This window comes from Leptodactylus fuscus, chromosome 1 (genome assembly GCF_031893055.1).
Source record: "Leptodactylus fuscus isolate aLepFus1 chromosome 1, aLepFus1.hap2, whole genome shotgun sequence".
Classification (NCBI taxonomy): domain Eukaryota; kingdom Metazoa; phylum Chordata; class Amphibia; order Anura; family Leptodactylidae; genus Leptodactylus; species Leptodactylus fuscus.
The window spans coordinates 221,262,941-221,273,178 of NC_134265.1; the positions used below are offsets into that span (position 1 = coordinate 221,262,941).

Here is a 10,238-nt window from a genome sequence, read left to right on the forward strand (position 1 = left end):
TTTGCTACTAAACACGATAAAATTATAACCGGCTGTCACAAAACAATATATCGGCCGCAATTTTGTGTCAAAGTAGCTTGAAAATAACGCCGCATGACATTTATGCCAAACTTTGCCGAAATATAACTCAAGACCAAAAACCAATAACTGGTGCTTTGCCCTGTACACCAAACATCTACATGACTTTGCATTGTTGCAATATCATGGTCAAAGCATATGTATTTGTGGAGATATTCACACCCACATATGATGAAAAACGTATAAAATTCAAATTTTACCTATTTTTAGGTCAAATTTTTCAAAAAGGGTACCCCTAAAATCTATTAATTCTGATATGGAAAGAGCACATTTTTCTCTACAAGGATCATTGGGGGGGTTTGGAGTCTCTCAGTTTAAGAAAAGAAAAATGCCACTGAACATGGGTTTTTTTAATCATACACAATGAATGGTAACTGCACTATTCAAACCCTTGTGTTGGTTCATGGTGACTATACCACTACCAATTCCCTAAGAATTGGTATTATAATCCTATTAAGAATTGTAATAATGCTGTCTTTCGAGAATTGGCAGCCCCATCGCCTAGGAGCCATGGCCGTGCAAGGCCAGCCATGGGCGGTCTCTTTATCGCAGGTTCCGAAGGCTGAGGGTGGGTGTCTTTGCCTAGGATCCCAAGCCTAATATTGGATATCTTTTGTTGGTTCCCAAGCCATAATGTTCAGTCTAAGTGGTCTGGAATTGTTGCTGAATTTGCAACATAATTGTTTCAGAGAAGTTGGGCACAGGCAGTTCTATATACTGCTGGAAAGCTGACAGTGCGCTGAATTCAGCACACTATCGGCTTTCCCGATCTGTGCACCGGGTAAAGCGCTATCGGTCCCGATACTGTAGCGCTTTAGTGTCAGAAGGGCGTTTCTGACAGTTAGCCAGGGACGCCCTTCTGCCCAGCAGCACCTATCGCGCTGTAGAGTGTGAGCTCCTTCCGGAGCGTTACTGCGCATGCTCTGGCGCCATTTTTGTCGTCATGGGAACTAAGCATGTGCAGTACGGTCGCTAACTTCCATAGACAAAAATGGCACCAGAGCGTGCGCAGTAGCGCTCCGGAGGGATCGCTACTGCGCACGTGCAGGATTTTAAACACGACCCATCAGTAAAAAGAAGAAGAAGGCGTGGAAGGAGGACGTCGCTGGAAGAAGACACCAGAGGAAGGTGGGACCGAAGATGACGTCCACCAGTGCACGAACTGCCCACCGTGCACAGTAAGTATAACTTGCATATATGTTTTTACGGTCTTAGTTTAAAAGGGAAGGGGAGGGGGGCAGCTTTTAAAATACCAAAATTATGCCGTATGAGCCCCACATATGCCCGAATAGCCTTTTTAAAGGTTATTCAGGCATATGTGGGGCTCATACGGCATAATTTTGCTGATAGAGCCCCTTTAAGGCTATTCCTACATGTTAGGGAGAAAAAAAAATTTTAATGACTGAATCCCTTTAAGCTCTGTATTGTCAGGAGGGCGCTGTCAGACAGCATCAGGCAAAGAGTGTCATTCTGAACGCTGACACTGGCTGCCTCTGATTGGAACCCTAAAACTCAGCAGCATAAGCACCTGCTATCAGGTTTTGGGGATCCATACAAGGTTCCCGTGAAAGTTCGTACTGCACAGTGCCTCCCCTGGCCGCAGGCTGTGTAGGGAACTGCAGCTGGTCCAAAACCAAGCAAATCTTTCTACTACATCTTCCATGAGGGTCAGCACTGCAGTCAATACTAGACTGGTTTTCAGAGGTGCGAGTAGATAACGCTATGAAAGGGATGCAGGTACATCAATGCTGCGGAGATACACCCAGCCGTGCCAGGCCAATACATGGTGCTGCCGGGTGATGCTACCACAGCAGGCACCCTCACAGAGAGCCCAGGATTGGGGTACTATGCCGGACTGACGCCTTAGAAAGGACTATTAGCTAAAGGGTTTCTTCCCTCAGCTCTATGTACTAGGTGGGTAAGCAGTCTGGAGAGGTTGTTCAACCTTTACCTACAACGGCAGCCGGCTACGCGTTACTGGATATATGTAGAGCAAGCCTTCCCCCCTGTCATTTTTCTCCACTTGCCTGATCCCCGGTCTTCCAGCTTTCCGTTTACTTCGCCGTGCCAATATGGCGGCGCTGCTGTATCTTGTTCTCCCCTCCCCCTTTCAGATTTGGTTTCTGCATTGCACGTCGGGAAATACAGGCAACGTCACGGCTTTCGAATGAATACAGGAAAGGCACGCGCAGGCGTCTCCGTGGAAACCAGACATGCGCATAGTGCGGCTGCGCAGCCTTGCTATGACAATTGAAAGAGCCCGTTGCCGTTTGGACTGTGGAGTCTGGAGATGGATTTCTATGGTCTTGTCTCCTGGAGTGTGGCATCAAAATATATGAACTTGGAATAGGAAACCTTACAATATACTAACTAAGGTTATGTTCACACAGCAGATTTTTTTTTTTTACTAGCTGAGAAACTGAGCTTCAGGAATTTGAAATAAAATTTTTCCATTTGGCCAAATTGCATGATGGATTCCACTGTGGTAATTTTCTGCCTCCTATTCACTTCTGCCTGAAGGTCGAGCGTGACATTTATTTTTTCCGTAGGGTGTAAAAATCACTAGTGGAGAAAAAAAAAAATCTGTACCATGGCGGAATAGGCTTAAGAAAGGCTATTCGTCTCCTACCTTTCGTCATCTTCTCCACGCCGCCGTTCGCCTACAATCCCGGTTCTTGTCGGTATGCTAATGAGCTCTCTCGCAGCATTGGGGGCGGGCCCCAGCGCTCAGACAGCTTTGGGAGCGTCCCCAATGCTGCGAGAGAGCTCTCTCCAGCGCCGCCTCTACTTCTTCAGCAGCGTCATCTTCCTCCTATTCGGTGGGTTGTAACTTCTCGGGCCTTGGGCGGAGCAGTCTGTGCATGCCCACAGGCCACGAGAAAAAGGACGCTTGCACAGAATTGGAAGCGACCATTTTCTTGTGGCCTGTGGGCATGCGCAGACTGCTCCGCCCGAGGCCTTAGAAATTACAACCCACCGCAGCAAGAATAGGAGGAAGATGACGCTGCTGAAGAAGAGGAGGCGACGCTGGAGAGGGCTCTCTCGCAGCTCTCTGTCTGGCCATAGTGTCCTGTTACTTACCTGGCTGAGAAGACTGATAGCTATGGTTTCAGTTTTAAAAGGGTTGTCCAGGCGATACGGTCAGCTGCGGCAATGAAAAGAATTAAAAAAAAAAATGCATACTCACCTGTGTTCTCCTGCACATTCCGATTCTTCTGTTCTAGCGGCGTCTTCTGGAGTTCCGCTAAAGCCACTGATTGACCTCAGCAGTCACGTGACAGCTGAGGCCAATCAGCGGAACTCTGGGAAGATGTACCGGGGAAGAAAAACCATGATGCGCAGGAGAACACCGGAGCAACGAGGACAGATGAGTATGTTGTTTTCGCCACTGACCCCAGCTGTGAGATAGGGATGAACCATGGAGAGTAGTGTGTAAGATAGGGGTGATCCATGGGGAGCAAACAGTATGAAAGAGAGACCCATGGGGAGCAGTGTGTAAAATAGGGGTGATTCATGTGGAGCAGTCTGTAAGATAGGAGTGATCCATGTTGATCAGGCTGAGAGAAAGAGGGAACCATTAGAAGCAGTCTGTTAGATAAGTGGTGATCCATGGGGAGCAGTGTGTAAGATAGGGAATGAAATAGGGAGCAGGCTCAGCAAAAGAGGGAACCATGGGGTGATCCATGGGGAGCAGTGTGTAAGATAGGAATGAGCCATGGGGAGCAGTCTGAGGGGAAAATATCTGTGTAAAGAGAGAGATTAGCATTCATTCCACCATCTTGATTTGAAAATCTGCATTCTGTCTGTCTTTTAGTTTGCTTAAAACCTTGAGATTTGCAGTTCTGCTCTTTTGTCTTATTTAGACTTGCAATTGTGCTTTCTTATCATATTTAGGAAAAAGTTGGAATGTTCCTCAGTTTCTCATAACTGTTACTTAGGTTCTCAAAACAAATACAGAATGTCCATTAGATATTAGATCAGTATAAACAAATTCTAAAGATGAAGGACGAGAGCATCCATGTTAGTGTTTTGTGCTAATACTTTTGTAAAACTAAATTGGATGACACGGACAACCATGTGTTAACTCATGAATTGTTTATGCACGTATTTATCAGTTGTAAACGCCCATTATATACCCTAACCAATGATAATTCATAATTTTTCTGTGATGTATCAAATTGGCAATAGCCATAATTCATCTATATAAGCTAACAATTTTTAATAAAGAGGAGAACACCTATGATTTTCAGAAACAAAGCGTGTCTGATTCTGTGTGTTCCTGAGCTCGGCAACCATTTTGTTTTAATTTGGAACCGACAGCATGTGCTTCTATGGGTGTTTCTCCCAACAGTTAACTTGTCGCTCCAAAAACGTGGGGCTCGCTTGTAGCCAATAGAAGGGCTGACCAGGATCGATCGATTGGGAGATTCACCCAGGACCCGGATACATTTAAACAGCGCTGTGAGGTAAGCCCTTGACTTGCCATAAACCAGTATCTGAGCTCCTATGCTGTGGAATTCCCTGAATCGATCAAGGCTAGCCTTCTGCATGCTTTATACATGTATGTTTCTCAAGCCAGTTATATAGTCGGAAGAACCTGAGAAGGGAGATGCTGTCAGGTGTTGCTTTTGAAGCATTGTACTTCTGCTTAATAGTCTTTTGTCCACTCTTGTTTGTGCTGTACATCTGTTATAAGATTTATAAGAATGCTCAGACAGGGGGCAAACCTTGGGCTATTCTGGATCCCTAGATTCCTGGTATAGAGTAATGGGCCACTGTGCCTGCCACTGCCCAGAGATATTGAGGATTCAGAATAGTTGGACTCGTGGTACAGAGTGTTAGGGGCAATCAGCCCTCGATATGTTGTCGTAGTCCAAATTGATGATGTTATCACAAGCACTCGTAGAACAGATAGATAGACACACAAGTATCTTAATCAGAATGTTCCAAAGTTTATTACATATTACTTAGCTTTTATAGAGAAATAATGGCTGTATGCTAATTTAGGCATAACAAACTATATCATATAGAAATATGAATTATCATTGGTCAAAGTACAAAATGGACATTTACAAACTATGAATACGTATATAGACAATACATGAGTTAACACATGGTTGTCCATGTCATCTATTTTAGTGTGTAATTATGTTAGCACAGTCTGATTAAATGGATGCCATGACCTTCCAGGTTTCATGCTAGTGGATAACAGACAAAACAAGAGATTAGAACTGACTTCATAGCTTGCGAACTTTATGTGTCACGTATTGCGATGTACAAATATGGTAACTTACGTCCGCCAGAGTGTAGTACGGAGGGGTAGTGAAAAGCTGGGTTTAACTAGTTATATTCTAATACGCACATAGACACAAAGATCAGCACATTTAGTCAAAATATAAGCCTCAGGGTTACTGGGGAAGCTTCTTATCTGTTACTTATGGCTATACGCTTCAGGGTTAGTGGTTAGCTTATTTTTCTCTATTTTATTTTTTTTGTAGATTGTGAGCCCCACATAGAGCTCACAATGTACATTTTTCCCTATCAGTATGTCTTTTTGGAATACGGGATGGAAATCCATGCAAACACGGAAGAACATACAAACTCCTTGCAGATGGTTTTTTGCCCTTGGCGGGATTTGAACACCAGGACCCAGTGCTGCAAGGCTGCAGTGCTAACCACTGAGCCACCGTGTGGCCCCCTTATAATTTTTCTCTATTTTTCTAAATTACGGTTTAGGAACTGGAATTAACCCCTCACATCTCCCTCATTTTGGACATATGATGAATCCCTCCATCAGGTACATTCACCCAAAGTGAGTGCCAGGCCTGCTGGATTCCCTAGATGGAGTTCATCATCATGTTTACCTGATATATTTATCCAGGTTATTCCAGTTCTGCTTCATTTTACAGATTACATAAAGGTTAAAACAGCTCATTAGTACAAATAATACTGCAAGAATAATAATAGGGTTCTTTATCCAATGAAACAGCTTAGTCGCTGTTGGGGACCAGCCAGTGAATATGTCATACCAGTGATCGGCAGTAAGATCTTGTATGTCAGAAGCAAGATGCATGACATTATTCTTGGATAACACAGCCCTAATCATGTTGTTCTGAAGTGTATGATTGAACTCATCTATGTGTTTCTTAATGATTGCTGATTGATTTAGTTTTTCTAACTTAGACATATCCACTATAAAATCACTAGCGTTGAATATGTCCACATGTATTTCTTTACTTATGTACAATTGTAGCTCACTGTCTAATACAAAAGTTTCATTCTTCCACACGAATTTGGAAATGTTTCTCACACATCCTGTAAATGGAGATGTAAGGTTTAAAGGAATAAGTATATCAGTGTCATTGGTAACTAGGCAAACATACTTGGGACCCATTTCAATCATCATGTGTCCTGCTGAAGAAGGCAGTCTGGTAAGTTTGCATATATTCTCACTGAAATGTAACAAACAAGGTTCTAACAGCATGCTCCTCTTCGTACACACATACCCTTGTTCGGTTTTGGAGCAAGTGTCAAGTGAGTGTTATTCTTATTGTCTATGTATTTCCCCTCCATGGTAGGATACCAAAATTCAGCACCTGTATTCCCATACATGCAGGGGTGAACCTACCCCTTTCGCCGCCCGAGGCGAACGACAGAAAGCACCCCCCCCCCTGGGAGGAGGGGGGCGGAGCGGAGGGGGTGTGGTGGAGCATGAAGGGGGCGGGGTGAAGCAAGTGGGCAGGGCTTAGCGGCATTCGCAGGCAGGGAGAGGGGGAGGGGGAGCGTCCTGAAGCGCTGAGAGGAGCCAGACCTGCAGCTCCTGTGTGTCAGCCGTTGCTGCAGCTTTGGGGCCCCCTGTTGGTGGAAAGTATTCCACCAACAGAGGGCCCCAATCATTATACTCGGGGGTCCGAAAAGACCTCCGAGAACAATGATAGCAGCGGTAGCAGCTGTCACCGGGCCCTTAATGTCCCGGGCCCTGTGGCAGCTGCTTCTGCTGCTATGGTGGTAGTTACGCCACTGGTTAGGATAATGATGTCTCTCATCTCTCCTTGGGTTCTGGAACTTTTTTGCAGTGTGAGGCGTGTATCCAAGTGCAGGGTCGGACTGGGGTGTCTAGGGCCCACCAGTGGAATTGTTTTTAGGGGCCCACCGCCAGGATCCCTGTAGATGAGTTATACAGAGACAGGATGGCTAAAGGTAATATCAGGAGCCGGCTGCTCGCCTGCCATATGATGTGTACCACTGCACTACCTAAACCCACTGCTACATCCTGTATGGCAAGAGAGCAGCGTGGCTCCTAGAATTGTCACCATTACCTGTAGCCGCACTGTAATGAAAAAGCTCATCTGCAGAGGTCCTGGCTGTCAGATTCCCACAGATGTAATATTGATGGCTTATCCTGAGGACAGGCCATAAATATTAGAAACATGGATAAATCCTTTAAAGATATTGTCCAGGAATTGGAGCAACTCATGTGCCGGGCTGGAGGTTGAAAATAAAAAAAGCATACTCACCTGTCCTCAGCAACCCGTTGTCCTCGGCCAGTGTCCATTCAGTCTTCGTGCTGGCACCTTCTTGCTGGGAGTCCTGCACATCATGTGACCGCTAAGAGGAATTGGGTACAGAATTTCCAGAAATTAGGTGTTGCCATGAGACGGAACAAACAGAGGCGGAGGACAACAGGGTGCTGGGGACAGGCGAGTGTGTGTTTTGTTTTTTTGGGTTTTTTTTACACCTCCGTGGCTGAGGTGTAATAATGAGGGATGAATCAGCTGTTTGAGTGAATCGTGGCATCTGTGCAAGCGCCGTGACCCCTTCTCTGTTTACGCGGTATCGTACATCTCACAGTGGCCATGTCATGCAACTACAGCCTAGTCCTATAAGCGTCTATGTGACAATAAGAACAATATTCCAGCATTCACGGACAAGAAGATAATATAAAATCTCTTTATTTCTTCATATAAAACAATTCATTTCATAGTCCTAGAGGTGCTGTATCGGCAGATCCAGCATATCGTTACTGATAATAGCTACGCGTTTCAGGACATAGTCCCTTCCTCATGGCATGAGGAAGGGACTATGTCCTGAAACGCGTAGCTATTATCAGTAACGATATGCTGGATCTGCCGATACAGCACCTCTAGGACTATGAAATGAATTGTTTTATATGAAGAAATAAAGAAAGAGATTTTATATTATCTTCTTGTCCGTGAATGCTGGAATATTGTTCTTACTATCTAAGTCTACACTGACCGAGGGAGTCCATCGGTGTCCGTGCATCTCGGCTAGAGGTATTTGGAAATTATTCACAAGCTGTTGGGTGAGCTGGAGTTATTTTTCTATATTTTGCTGTCTATGTGACAAGGCTGTAATTACACCACACGGTCACTATAAACAGACAGCGTGTGATATAAACAGGCACCATGGCCCCTTCATACAACTGATCAGGGGGTCACTTATCTCTTATTGATGATTTATTCTGAGGATAGATCATCAATATAAATAGGCTTAAGGAGTTTTCCAGTTCAAGGCCCCACGTGGTGTCCTGCAGCAAAAAAGCGCTGCGGGAAAAACCGCGTCCATGACGCATCACGTTTCTTCCTGCAGCCCTTTGCACAGAAAAGTTTGCAGAGCTTTCCTCTCTATTTTCTGCTTCAATTATATTGAAACCGCCAGAATTTCCGTAGGCATGCTGCAATGTCTAACGCTAAAACCCAAGACTGCTTTGGAAATTACAGCATGTATCTTATTTTACCGCAAAGTGTGGATGGGGCTTCATATGGCGAAAACACCACGGGAAAAGCCGACAGTTCCTGCAATGTGAATGGGATTCTAGCAAATCCCATCCACACGTTGTGGAAAATTATGTGCAGTGAACATGCTGCGATTTCCAAAACCGTTGGGGTTTTGGAAATCGCTGGAATATCACTTATACCTACGAAAACACTGATGGTTTCCCTATAGGTGTAATGGAAGCAGAAAATGAAAAGCGCTGCGGGAAAAAAAACACAATGCGTTGCTGCTGCGGTTTTTCCTGCAGCGCTATTTTGTTGCAGTTTGCAACGTGAGGCCTTAGTCTTAATAAAGCCCAAGTGCCACTTTCATTAAATTAATTGCCCCCTCATAGTATGCCCCTAATTCCCCCTGACATAAATACTGCACCCCTAATATCAATGACTACCCCCTTATGTTCATAATGCCTCCTAATATAGCCTCCCCTTGTATTCATAATGTCCCCTAATAACTCCTATAAAAATGACCCCTCTTATGTTCATAATGCCCCCTCCTTATAATTATAATTTCCCCCTCCAAACAACCCCTTGTACTTTTAAAATACCCAAAACTAAGCTAAAAAAAAAAAAAAGTGTTATACTCTCCTACCTGCGATCCTGATGAACGGAGGTGCCCACTTTACATCCAAGTGCAGGACGTCTGTGTATCAGCACAGTCGATCTAGTTAAAAATAAGCTATATTACTGGCGGTGCCTGGACCCAGAGCAGCGCCATTGGTGTAACTAATGTTTTGTGGGCCTGGGTACAAACTTTTGTCCGTGGTCCCCTATCCCCTTACTAGAGTGAATTCTTGATAGTGGCGGTTATGGGCGCTAAAGCAATATCTCAGATACCTGAAAGAGATACAGCTTTAGTACCCACAACTGCAGCTATCAAGAATACGGTGAGAAAGCAGCGCAACGCCCCACATGTAAGCAATACTGGGACAGCATAACGTGCTCCACAGGGGCCCCCAAACAGTATTACGTGCTCCATAGTGACCCCCATACAGTATGATGTGCACCACAGAGGCCCCCAAACAGAATTAGGTACTCCATAGTGACCCCCATACAGTATGATGTGCACCACAGAGGCCCCCAAACAGAATTAGGTACTCCATAGTGACCCCCAAACAGTATTACATGCTCCATAGTGACCCCCATACAGTATTATGTGCACCACAGGGGCCCCCAAACAGAATTAGGTACTCCATAGTGACCCCCAAACAGTATTATGTGCACCACAGAGGCCCCCAAACAGAATTAGGTACTCCATAGTGACCCCCAAACATTATTATGTGCACCACAGTGGCCCCCAAACAGAATTATGTGCTCACCAGTGACACCCCGCCACGGTATTATATGCTCACAGGGTCGTGACTAGAG

The 10,238-nt window shown here is 45.0% G+C and overlaps 1 protein-coding gene across 2 annotated transcripts in view; it reads right to left on the reverse strand.

Moving 5' to 3' along the window:
• Positions 1-9,480, reverse strand: part of FZR1 (fizzy and cell division cycle 20 related 1) — a 65,466-nt gene extending 55,986 nt beyond the window's left edge. Inside the window, exon 1 of one of the 2 annotated variants that reach the window (XM_075283704.1) lies at positions 9,463-9,480. The gene's annotated coding sequence lies outside the window, so the exon portion shown is untranslated. Of the gene's footprint in view, positions 1-2,105; positions 2,181-9,462 lie in introns of those variants that run through there. The other variant, XM_075283703.1, reaches the window with a different exon arrangement.
• Positions 9,481-10,238: the final 758 nt, after the last annotated feature.